Genomic DNA, 12,458 nt, shown 5'->3' on the forward strand with positions numbered 1-12,458 from the left:
GAGTCGATCTCGGGCTACTGGGCTCGTAGCGCAGCATGCTAACCGCTACACTACCGCTTCACAAAGACAAATATCCCCCATATAACCTTAACAGACCTTTAGGGCAAGTGCTGTTAGTGAGCACCTTTGAAGGTCGACACCACACACGATGGGGTGGGTGGCCAGCATCACGCTCGACCGACTTTGTCTCCCAAGTGGCGATGCTTATACACCACCACACCAGGTACTCATTTTAGGCTGAGTCGACCTAGGAGAGGCCCAGGGCCGATTCAGATAATCGTCGCTGATGTTGCCCATGAGCGAGACTCCAACTAGGGCTGCAGGGTTCATAGCGCAGCGTGCTAGCCCTACCGCTCCACAAACACACACACGTGGGCATACACAACAACAACCCTCGGCATTGTGAAGAAGGCCAGCTGGCCAAAAAAGTTGTCTCTACACTTCTCAACCTCCATCCTCTCCCTATAAAGATAATTTAAAACGTATTTAAAAATATATATTTCTTGCGTGAGCACTGAAGCTACAAGCATTTGCCATTTACTGTGCAAATTCAGGGCATGAAATCCATAGCACTCGATCTTCGACCCTAAAATTACTGATCTGGATGTGGTGTCAGAGGCAGCTTTGGGTCCCTGCAATTCTTGTAGACATAGGGCACTGAACATGGCCTTCTGGAACTCGTGAATAATTCAGATTTCCCTCTTGGTCGTGCCACAAATTACCCAAACTCTCACATCCCTCCATGTCAGTCTCCTTCAAGGCACTTGGTGGGATTTATTTCCTTCTTCAAAGTCAAAATGTTTTGGTGGTGCCCATCTCGGTGGCCCAAGCTTAGGAGTGTAAATTCCCCTGCCGATGTCCCGCAAAAGTGACACCAGTTTCATTGACTGCAGTGGAATGATTGGATGGTGCCACCCCACATATAGGTTTGGCACTTGCACTCTCTGTGTGTGTAGTGATGTTAAATGGATCACTACGGCGCGTAGCGCCAAGTGCCGTAGAAACGGGCGCAGAGGCTCACACGCCGTGCAGTACCACTCAGTGGGCCACTAGGGGCACGGTCCTGGGTGCTAGCAGGAGGAAGCCTGACGAGTCCTAGCGGCAGAGTCGGGGATTGCAGCCTCCGCCACCGCCGCAGGGAATCACCACAGAGTGGGGCACTGGGAGAGTGGTGGGGGCGGCTGGCGGTTGGGGGCATGTGGGGACGAGTTACCCCGGAACCCGGTTAAGCACGTGATGGGCCGGGGTGAGGAAAGTGGGCCATGGGTGAACGAAGGGACACGGGAAGAGTAGCTGAGAAACGTCTGGAGAGTTCTCGAAGGGGGCGTGGTTAAGGGCGGAGCCAGAGAGGGAACAGGTGCGGTGTAGCTTGGAACCGTCGGGAATATTCCAGAAGTAGGCGCGGCCGAGGGTGGAGCCAGGCCGTGCCTGGAAGGACAAAAGGGGAGCTCCGATCACATATCAGGGCTGTCTGCAGGTGAAGAGGAAGCCAAGTGCTACGTCTACGTCTTCGACACCGTGGGTCAGACAGTACGCTGGCTGCTCTTACCCGATTATAGTTAGCCTGCATACAAGAGGAATAGGTGTATTGTGGTCCCGTATGCAACAAATGTGAGAGATTGGTGTATTCAGTCCCGTGTGTAACGGTGTTACGTAATTGTAGAATAAAATCTTGACTTAAAGCTTTCGTGACTGCAGGAATTCATATTCTTGAGTGTTTCGGTAAAATCACATTGATAGGTTCAAAGAAAATAACAAAAATAACAAAAAAAACCTTTGAAAGTTTTATTTTGTATGTACACAAATGTTTAAAAGCCATCGCAGTATTCTTTGGGTCTTTCGGTAAAGTCACGTAGATAGGTTCAAAGAAAATAACGAAAAACTACGACGTTTCGATCGCAACACGAGCGGAACCTATCTACGTGACTTTACCGAAAGACCCAAGAATATAATTGTAGAATGAACGTTGTTGCCTCCTAAATAGTGCCTCTGAAATGACTCACTACACGTGTACGTGTGTTGAACAAAGCTTCCTTGGCAGGGAAGCTTTCTTTTGTCGTTGTAAGAGAAGCCATGCCAGAGGGCGCACGTAATACGTTTGCCCAACGGCACTTTGCCGAACTAACCTTGGGCTGTGTCGGATGCATGTAAGCATGTTGGACTTCTTTCGTACCGTACGGAAGCCAACCGTGCTAATCGGAGGTGCGGGATGACGGGAAGAAAACGAATAGTGACCTGAAGCACCCAGAACACGGTTTCACCTGGCCACATTCGTATCAGTATAGCTCATATTACGGCATTGATTATATGGACTCTATTCATATATAAAGCTACCTCCCCCTTGCCCACCCCCCCCCCCCCCCCCACATTTATCATCCCTTGAGCACTAGCGCTGGCCCTTGTGGGTTTCTTTGAATTCCTTGGGGTAGAAACCAGCTCGGACCAAACATTTACATCGTCACTGGAAGAAAAAAGAAAAAAAAATCTGGGCAAGCACCTACATTTCCAATTTCACGTGTCTTACCACGTTTAAATATTGTATGAGTATGAACCACCGTATTATCATATGCAATATCTGTGTGTGTGGCCATGAAAGTAGCTCGGCTGATTAATATTCTAAGAATTGATGACTGAGGTGACTGGGTAGCTTGGATAACGCTCTTCCTGTGCCAGAACCCTGAGCCAACACTGCTGTCGAAATATTTTTAACAAATGCTGGCTAAAGACGCATTGTATACATTTGCTCCTCATCACCTCGTACTCCCCGGCCGTCCCTGTCCTGTTCCCTAGCCACTCGTCGCGTCTCATGCATGACTATTTATGTCCAGAGTAGTTGGGTCCATTATTTATCAACTCTTCCTTTCAAGTCTGACGTTAAATAAGTTTGATTTGTGTCTGATAAGTTCATTTCATATCAACAACATTTCACCTTTAGACTTATAAACCGTACCGCCAACACCACATTTATAAATTACAGCAATCGGATAAACGATGTATTCCAATGCTATGATGGTTAAGAATCTGCAGTATGAATGTTTGATATCCACGTGTCACTCAAAGGCTTATACAGAACCTATGTGGAAATTGCATTAATCCCTGATTCTTTGATTTTTTTTCAATAAAAGAACACACAAATGTGAACGTGGCTTATAATACATGTGCTTTAAATACTTTATTTCTACGTTATTAATAAGTACTTGTTAGATTTCACTCTATCGACAGCAATCCAGAGTAGATTAGATCTAGCTAATAATATGTGAGTTTAAATTAACGTTAGAACGTGTTGGATGTTCGTTATAAAATACTTTCTCAGATAGTCTTGAGCTCTTTGGCAACACAGAATTAAATTTCGATTTAAAGCTTTCGTGACTGCAATGATTCATCTTCTTTGGTTCTTTCGGTAAAGTCACGTAGAATGAGAATAAAATAATAAATTGATAAAATAAAATAACACAATAATATTCTCACGACGTTTCGGCCACAACACAAGCGGCCTTCATCAGGTGAAGGGACGAGACTGTCTGGTAGGACAGCGCTGGAGTGAAAGTTGAGGGCGCTTTGTTTCCTCTCACACAGCTTAAAAGTCGTGATCTGAACGTGGCTCTTTCACTCCAGCGCTGTCCTACCAGACAGTCTCGTCCCTTCACCTGATGAAGGCCGCTTGTGTTGTGGCCGAAACGTCGTGAGACTATTATTGTGTTATTTTATTTTATCAATTTATTATTTTATTCTCATTCTACGTGACTTTACCGAAAGAACCAAAGACCACAGAATTAGTAACACCTTTCAGAATATGTATGGGCATGTTTAAAGGGTGCACTTCACATTTTATCCACGTAACATCTATTATTTACATTAACATTTCATGGCGTACAATATTTACATGAAACATTTGATTTTGGCAGGAAAAGATGAGTGGTCAGCAAGCATGCCCTTGTCCTTACAGCCCCGTGCGATGCCTTGTGTTGTCTGGTTTCAGATACAAATGAGCGCGTACCGACTTGGTGAGAAGTACACGAATTGCCGGTCCAATTGGGAGAGCCACCCCTGCCTCAGGAACATGAAATTTACGTCGCTGACTCCGAAATAAATACCACCCCCTACACCACCAACCTCTTGAGCCGTGAGACGCAACTGTACGGCCCTCTGAAGTGTCCTGCTGGTGGAGGGGCTGCCAATCAAGGGAGCTCGAGTGGCAGCCTCTCAAGAGTGAATTTGTGTATGTTTGTACGTATGTTGAACTTCTTTCGCACCGTGCATAGCCAACCGTGATAATCGGTGGTGCGGGAGGAAGGACAACAATTTAAACCTCAAAAAGGCAGTTTTAAATAAATGAGTATGTTTTGGCCTACTCTTCCATGCTGCCCAGACGTCCTATGCTTCGCCGCACCACATGCAAGTCGCTCTCCAGAATGAACGTGAAGGCCCTGTGAAATTAATCTTCTTTGGTTCTTTCGGTAAAGTCACGTAGAATGAGAATAAAACAATAAAATAAAACAATAAAATTCTCACGACGTGAAATTATCTAAATAATTGAACTGCGCGCAACCGAATGCCATTTGGGGGTGGATCAGTGGGCGCAGTGGGCGCAGTGGTTCGCGCTGTGAACCCGATGGCCCCGAGTTTGATTCCCAGGCAAGGCTAACATCAGTGCTGATTAATATTTGACACAGTCTTGGGTGCCTCTGTCGTCAATCTGCACCGGCGAGTGGTGGTGAAGTATGGTCAAACAACCCCCCAATGGCAACTCCGATAGAAGGCCATGGATTGACAAAGGGTTGTCATTATATATAAGGAAATCGTTACAGTCCTGGTTGCTTGACTCAATTTGAAAAATGTGAGTTAATATTCTGGGCGAGGGTGAGCTGAACGCACTGCGCTTCCATGGTCACTGCAGCTGCCATGTGAATGTGGAAACCAAACCACCGTGTGTCAAGGCTACCAACAAACGCGGACATGTTGAGCTTCGAATTAAAATCTACCGTCTACAGTCTGTTCTCCTACACAAACAATTGTAAGGCGGATGTGAATTGGATGTAACACGATTGAGTAAACGGAACTACGTCGCACATGTAGGAATAAGCGGTTGTGCGGCTGCCTCGGCGACGCATCATCACACGAGGCATTGGAATTCTGCTGGATGCTTCTAGATGCTACCCATGCGCCCCAGAGTATGCATCTCGCGTGTTATCGTGGACTGTGCTTTACCGCTATATTATAAATTATTTAATATAACGCGATTTTTCCATAACACTGTGTTCTTCAGACACGCAGCCGCTACCGCGTTATATGTGAACAGTCTGTAGAGAGCTGTTGCTGTGACATTTACTCGGTCATTTATTATAATAGACGTTCTCTTTCGAATTAATTCTATTTTGGCTCTGAATGAAGGAATATTGGACTGAATGAGCGCAATTTGCATCTAACCAAAGGCTGCGTCTCAAACTTGCGAAACCAAGTGAACGTTCCAGAGGCCGGATGTTTCCGTAAATTTTGATAAAAATCCGCGGGGCAAACTTCATCCTTTTTGACACGGAGCTATTTGCCGTGTTGTAGGGCACAAAATAATGTGCCCGCAGGGTCTGGGGAAATGGGGGTGGCTGGGTTGTCTCGTGGTTTGTCAGGGTGGGGTGGCTAGGTTGTCTAGTGGGGTGGCTTTGGGTTGTCTGGTGGGGTGGCTGGGTGGGGTGGCTGAGTTGTCTGGTGGGGTGGCTGGGTGGGGTGGTTGTGTTGAAATGGGGTTGCTAGAATTGTCTGGTTGGGTGGGTGTCTGAGTTGATATGGGGTGGTTGGGTTATCTGGTGGGGTGGCTGGGTTAAAATGAGGTGGCTGGGTGGGGTGGCTCGGTTGAAATAGGGTGGCTGGGTTGTCTGGTGGGTTGGCTGGGTGGGGTGGCTGGGTTGAAATAGGGTGGCTGGGTTGTCTGGTGGGTTGGTTGGGTGGGTTGGCTGGGTTGAAATAGGGTGGCTGGGTTGTCTGGTGGGTTGGCTGGGTGGGGAGGCTGGGTGGGGAGGCTGGGTTGAAATGGGGTGGCTGGGTTGTCTGGTAGGGTGGCTGGGTGGGGAGGCTGGGTTAAAATGGGGTGGCTGGGTTGTCTGGTGGGTTGTCTGGGTGGAGTGGCTGGGTGGGGAGGCTGGGTTAAAATGGGGTGGCTGGGTTGTCTGGTGGGTTGTCTGGGTGGGGTGGCTGGGTGGGGTGGCTGGGTGGGGTGGCTGGGTGGGGTGGCTGGGTGGGCAGGCTGGGTTGAAATGGGGTGGCTGGGTTGTCTAGTGGCCGGTCCGTTCGCCGCTGCCAACCAGAAATCCTCGGCCGAACTTTAGTTGACGTACATTGTGTATCATAGGGAATATTAAAGGTTCAAGTTCCACATAGAATGAGATGATAAATAAATCTAAGTATATCCCTGGTCGAATGAACACGTGGGAGTGCCGTTCTCTGGTGGACGTTCTGAGAGAGTTATGGAAATTCCGATGACGGAAATTCGTTATAGAGCGCAACCACCAAAGCCGCTAAAAATCGAGCAACTTCTTTTTTTAATGAATTCATATATTTTCGGTTTGGTTGCAGATTAAAAAAATATATATTATTGTGGAAATTTGAACCTGATAACCTCAACATTCCTCTTGGAGAATGTTTCACGGCTCAAGCCTATATGGAACATGGTTAGAATTACTATCAAAGACAAAGATCCCCCGTATAGCTTGAACAAACTGTAAGGACAAGTACTGTTGGCGAGCACCTATGAAGGCCGGCACGGCACACGAGCCAACACCACGCCCGGCCGCCTTTGTCTCCTCAGTGGTGATGTTTACACACAGCACCAGGAACTTATTTGAGGTTGGGACGACCTAGGGGAGGCTCAGGACCGGTTCAGATCACCGTCATCGGTGTTGGCTATGAGCTGGAATCGAACTCGGGTCTCCGGGTTCGTAGCGCAGCGCACTAACCGCTACACTACCGCTCCCCTTAGTGTCAACACTTATTTAGACACTTCATTTTTTGTTGATGTAACGAAAGTCACCCCTGCCAGAAGAGGCAATGTTGCTTCATGTCGCTCACTGGGTTTATTTCATCCCCGGGTTAAATAAAGGATTCAACAACTTGCCCTCAGCTATCACTGTTTACAATCTAAATACTCTTTGGTTCTTTCGGTAAAGTCACGTAGGTATAAAATAAAAAAAATCACGACGTTTCGGGCGCATCACAAGCGTCCGTAATCAGGTGGGAAAGCATGGGCTGCTACTGAGGCAGACTGTTTTAATAGGTTTGAAATGGGTGTAGCTCAAGGGTTATAAAGAAGTGGCCGGGGCTAGTGATGTTAACGTGAGAAATGAGCGTGTAAGTGTAAGATAGGAGAGCGGCCTCCTAGACGAGGGCACGGAAGTGGCTATGTTAATGTGAGAGATTAGCATGATGTTAATGTGAGAAATTAGCATGATGTTAATGTGAGAGATTAGCATGAAATAACAGCTGGCATAGGCAGGTAGGATGGAAACATCAAAGTCAGTTAAGACTTTACCTGGTTCAAAACGTCCTTCCAATGATTGCTCAGTTTGTACCCATCTTCTCGGTTGAAGTTGTGTCTGTGTTTATATATCTGGAAGGCTTCATGAACAAATCTCTGAAGGTAGCCGGTAGGTTTGCAGAGTACCTCCGTCTTGGAAAAATATATTTCGTGTGAGCCCACAGTGTTAAAACAATGATCGGCAATGGCAGAGATATTGGTCCTACCGTGTTTCAGATCTGCCTTGTGTTCACTGACGCGGTCCGAGACATGTCGTTTCGTTTCCCCAATGTAATTGCTGTCACAACCACAACTCAGTTTGTAGACACCAGGGTATTGCATGTCAGGAATCACATCCTTTACAGATGGGATTAAATCACCGATTTTGTGTACTGTGTTGAAACGAACCTGGATCCTGTGTTTGTTTAAGATTTTGGAAATCTTTTTGGTAACTCCTGCTATGTACGGCAAAGTAATGGTTTTAGTTGGATCCTCAGAAGGTTGTCTCCGCATGGCTGGGGAGATAGCTTTACGAATTGTACGGTCCGAGTATCCGTTCATCCTGAGGGCTTGGTGTACGTGCTCCAGCTCACTGGCTAGGTTGTGCTGGTCGGAGATGCAACGGGTCCTATGGTGTAGTGTTTTGATGAGAGAATTCTTCTGGGTTGGATGGTGGTGGGAATCAGGCTTTAGATAGGCATCCGTGTGGGTGGCTTTCCTGTATTTTATGACCCTTGGGCTACGCCCATTTCAAACCTTTTAAAACAGTCTGCCTCAGCAGCAGACCATGCTTTCCCACATGATGACAGATGCTTATTTTATGCCTACGTGACTTTACCGAAAGCTTAAAATCAAGATTACAATATAAATGCTTGTGAAATTGCTACCCCCCTCCATTGTGAGGTGAATGATCTGCAACAGTGCCACCTTGAGCCACATATCACAACACCTCAGTGTATTGCAGCGTCATTATCTACGTTAAAAAAAACGTACACGACCGAGTTGTTGATGTTCGCCCTTTACAGGAGTGATGGTTGTTGTGACCGCATTGTTGCTACCGTTGCTGACCTCCTCGATCCCGTTGGGCCCGGGACGCCTTTGGAGGTTGTGCTGTAGAACAAGTGCACGAAAATGCTTCGACATTCACACGCTCCCCGTCGACTTTGAAATGCACTCTCACTCTCTCTCTCTCCTCGTATTTTAGTCACTCAATTTCTGGCAGGCCAACTCCTGCGGTAGTTGCAAAAGCGATGTGCCCAATGCCTAAGCTACGCTGGAGCCTGTTCTCTCGTTTGTATGAGGTGTCCTATATTCACAAACATTTATATTCCTGCGAGGGAGGTGAAAGAATACATTGTGCCTTATTACCGCCAAGAGGCTTGGCTTATTAATCCATTCCAGACCCATTGTCACCTTTAAGGAGAGTTTGATGATACACTGGATTTATTACACAAGTCATTTTCCTCCTCTGTGTCCCAGTAAAATACTTCGGATGATTGGGATACAAAGCACATATCCATACTTTATAGAACCTCCTAATTGCTATTGAAATTACACTATCTCTGATTGATAATCCCACCTCCGAGGCATATAATAGGGCTTAGAAGATAGGCTTGATCAATTACCATGTAATAGCATTGATTGTTTGAGAGAAAGAATCAATTGGCTCCATCATTACATTATTCAGCGTGATAGAATGTATAACATTTAAAGAATTAAGTTTAAATTCACATAATCTCACCGAGGCCTGCGAGGGCACGTGACTCACGATCACGAGCGTCTGAGTTCAAATCCTGCTTGGGGCTCAGTCAACCCGGCTGATCGTCAAACCTTCCAGGGTTTATAGAAATGTGTTCTACTCCAGTGGGACATCAATACAAGGTTGCATGGATAAACTGGCTCCTACAATAGAAATGTGGAATTTCTACCACTTGCTTGAGACCACCAATGAGATGAATACTACCCTATTGCTGATTTGAGTATGGAGACATGGACGTTGAGCCCGAATAAAATGCTGTACATCTAAGTTGCATTACTAATTTGTATTTCTGAATATTAAATTACAAGTGTAATGTATGCAAAGATGGATCCAAGCCTGAAATGCACATCTGCTCACCAACCAGCTGAATAAAGTAGCAGCAAGTACTATCGCTCATGGTCAACAGGTCATCATGGACACAGCAACTTATCTCACCACAGCTCATCACTTATTTCTGCTAGATCCCACAGCCATCACAAGGTGAACACTCGACCTTCAGTTAACGATTAGCTATTTTTGTTTCACCAGCTAAGGCCCACTTACCTATATAACTATTTTTCAGAAGCGACGTGGCTACAAATGATAGGCCAACGAAGTAGATTATCACGTGGAAATGTATTGCAGTCAAACACGTATGCTTCTAAATGTGAAGAGAAACACCTGAAGACCTGGAGAAAAATTCACGCGACCATGGCGAGAACATACAAACTCCAAATATATAGGCGTCAGGGTTGGTACCGAGCCCACAACCTCCTTCATACCAGGCGAGGGAGTTAACATCTCGCCACCATGGCAAGATGTTAAAAAAGTAACAAAAGAAACAAGCATACATTTCAAACCTTTTAAAAGTCTGCCTCAGCAGCAGACCATCCTTTCCCACCTGATGACGGACGCTTGTGTTGCACGCGAAACGTGATTTATTTCATTTCATATCTACGTGACTTTACCGAAAGAAACAAAGAGTAAGCATACATTATATCTCCCTCTGCATAAAAAAACTATTTATTACACTTCTCATAAAGAACGAGGTATTTTCATGTTCTCCCCGTGGTCGCGTGGATTTTTCTCCCGGTCCTCCGGTTTTTCCCTCCACGTTTCGGAAAATGCGTTTAGAGTATTTGGGTGCTATACATTTCCGCACCATGAGTCACTTCGTTGAGCTATCATTTGTGATAGCCAGGTCGCGTCTGAAAAATAGCTACAGTAGGTAACTCAGTGGGCCTTACCTGGTAAAAAAATATATATAATAATTTAGTCTTTATTTTTAATAGCTTATTGCTGATCTCTGGGTGCCAGTCCACTGCCCTTCTCAGCAACTTGCCCTCTACTTTCCTAAACAAATGCTCTGGCAATCACAATCTCACGTTGATTACACACACACTCGAGGTCATGCTACGTTCCTCCTCCAAACTCCCCGAGCTGCTTGCCCTTGTCTGCGATGATATTCCTAACATGCCTCCACCCATTCTTAAAGGCCACACACAAGCGTTAAAAACAAAACATTCAACTACTAATTGCTAAGCCCCAGAAATGTTTTGTCGTCGGCCCACTGACACTTCACATTCACACGAAAACCACGAAACCCCTTAACCAATTGGTTTTGAAATCACACGGGTGACAAATACCAATCGCCACGTGTGGACCGTTTTATTTTTTTTGGGGGGGGGGGGGAAATGTTAGCGACAGAATACATGACTGCAGAAGAACAAATCCCAACATTTAAAAAATAAAATACATGTTTGTTATTCTGTTGACAGCGTGGTGTCCTCACACATCAGTGCGGGGTTTTGGAGGGAGGGAAAGGGTTGGTGGGGGGGGTGAAAATCAAGGTTAGGATTTGCAGGGGGGTTTACTGTCAAAACTTTAAAATCGCTTTCCATATCTTGCCGTGAAGTTTCTAAACATCGTAGTTTTTTTGTTTGTTATTTTCTTTGAACCTATCTACGTGACTTTACCGAAAGACCCAATAGAATATTTCTAAACATCCTCCAACAAAGCCGGAATCTTTTTTTTCCGGTTTCCCCTGCGTCTAATTACGAGATGTTGTCTTATGTCTGGCTTTACTTTCGGATTTACAGAACGGGTGCCAGCTGGCCTCGTGTTGCAATCTGACCACGGTAGTGGCAGGTTGGCGCTGTCCGCGCTTTGCGACAATGCCGCCGTTATACGTCTAAGTTAAAAAAAAAACTTTTCTCCCCGATCTTTGTCATTTCGCTGCCCTGGTGTGTGTTTGTTGCGCTACCTGTTACATAAATGATGATGAATGCTAGATGATGACCGATTTAAAGCTTTCGTGACTGCAATGATTCATCTTCTTTGGTTCTTTCGGTAAAGTCACGTAGAATGAGAATAAAATAATACATTGATAAAATAAAATAACACAATAATATTCTCACGACGTTTCGGCCACAACACAAGCGGCCTTCATCAGGTGAAGGGACGAGACTGTCTGGTAGGACAGCGCTGGAGTGAAAGAGCCACGTTCAGAGCTTAAAGGTCGTGATCTGAACGTGGCTCTTTCACTCCAGCGCTGTCCTACCAGACAGTCTCGTCCCTTCACCTGATGAAGGCCGCTTGTGTTGTGGCCGAAACGTCGTGAGAATATTATTGTGTTATTTTATTTTATCAATTTATTATTTTATTCTCATTCTACGTGACTTTACCGAAAGAACCAAAGAAGATGATGACCGATGTTTGACACTCACGACAGTGGCAGCCAACAGAGGTGACATTCCCACGAGGACATCCCGCACGGAGACGGAGTGATGGAAGCAGCTCGGGTGCAGCTGCCGAACAGATTGTTGCATCGCAAGACCATGAGAGATGGTGACGGCTTGGAGAGGATTTCATTTACTCATGGATAGATTACGGTTGCTGATGATCGTGAGGATGTTTCAAATCGAGTGTACACGAGGAAATATAAAAGTAATGCGCCTAAGGGGCATGCGTGAATGGACCCGTCACAGCTGTGTTGGGACACTGTTGGCAGGTAGCTCGTAGGGCATAACAATGTACGTGTCCCCGGTGATTTGATGAATTGTCGCGATTCAAATTCAAGTGTCAACATTTTCTTCACATCGCAGTGAATGGTAGCACCGTACCACTCGTGACTGCACGGTTGACATGAACCGGATTACCTACAACACATGAACATAATCAGCCGTGATCAATCGACTGCTGGATAAAGGCCTTCCC

Source organism: Petromyzon marinus, chromosome 30 (genome assembly GCF_048934315.1).
Source record: "Petromyzon marinus isolate PM22_M1 ecotype Great Lakes invasive population chromosome 30, UKy_Petmar_22M1.pri1.0, whole genome shotgun sequence".
NCBI lineage: Eukaryota > Metazoa > Chordata > Hyperoartia > Petromyzontiformes > Petromyzontidae > Petromyzon > Petromyzon marinus.